Genomic DNA, 1,328 nt, shown 5'->3' with positions numbered 1-1,328 from the left:
GAAAAGTCGATACGTGTGAAACGAGCCTCACATGCGTCTCACCTTCGGTTGCCTTGAACAGTTTTTCCCTTACGATCAAATCAACCTACAGTTCTTTTCTATATGTGCTCTCCTAAGTACTCAAAGGTCAAATGTAGGAAAGAAATACAAATTGGAAATAGGAGATTGTTAAATCGTTTATATGATAACTGTGCTGGCAAATTGCGTCGGGTCATTTAGGAAAAAAAAAAAAAAAAAAAAAAAAAAAAAAAATCACAACTGGACCGGAATTGGATCAGCTCGCCATCAAGACTTGCCCATCAACGCCAGGCTCGCGAATGTCGTCATCACGGACAAACGTTCCCCAGTAGTGCCGGGCCCTAAGGACGATGTTCAACGACCTGTGCATGAGCGTCAAGTTGCTTGGTGTTTTGTGTCGTATATTTTCACTCTGGACAATAGCGTATTGTGCAGCGGTGAACTTAATCACTGCTTCGAGGCGCCGTGCGCTCGTGTCCGATATGACGTCACATGCCTGGCGTTCTTAAATGGCACAGAGGCACAGCGCGGAAGGAATGGCGGCGTCAGACCTCTGTCTTATGCGGTGCCATTTTTTAGAGAACCGAATCCAAACTGCATTACCCAGTGCACGTTGTCAGTACAGTTACAATATAATCTATCTGATAACCTGTTTTCTATTCTTTTTTTCTTTCCTTCGTGTGAACTTCAGAGTGGACACGGTCTTCAGGTCCAAATAACTTCCCTCCACACCGCCCTCGTTCTTTCAGTGCGGCCATTTCGCCCATCCATATCCCGTTTTCCGTCCTACGCCCATTTCGATCCTCTACCACAGGAGTGGGCAACCTTTGGCACGCGTGCCAAATACTGGCACGCGAAACCCAGAGCTCAACTTTAAAAAGAAAACAAATAAATATCCAAAAAAAAATTATAGGACGGGGTCATACTCTTATCTATGCCTTTGTTTTTACTCCGATGGCAAGCGAGATTTTTTGTGTCAAATATTTGACTGTTTTTGGTACCCACACTCGAAAAGGTTGCCCACCCCAGCTATGCCACTTTCCATCTTGGCGTTCTTCACCTTTCTGTAATCTACTGTGAATGGTTCCTCAATTGTCAATCAAACCGATTCGGTTCACTTTCCCGCCTTATTTGGGTGCCACACGAAACCGCCTCCAATCCGACAACCGCTACTCTTTCCTTGGCTTTTCTCTACGATCATACATGCTCACGCACACCCAAACGTACACACACACACACACACACATACATACATAAATACATACATACATGCGTGTGTGTGTGTGTGTGTGTGTGTGCGTGTGTAAGAA

The sequence above is a fragment of the Oratosquilla oratoria genome, chromosome 4, assembly GCF_046742065.1.
Source record: "Oratosquilla oratoria isolate Oo_2021 chromosome 4, ASM4674206v1, whole genome shotgun sequence".
NCBI classification, from domain to species: domain Eukaryota; kingdom Metazoa; phylum Arthropoda; class Malacostraca; order Stomatopoda; family Squillidae; genus Oratosquilla; species Oratosquilla oratoria.
The sequence above is the reverse complement of the archived record's forward strand: the minus strand, read 5'-3'. Positions refer to the sequence as shown.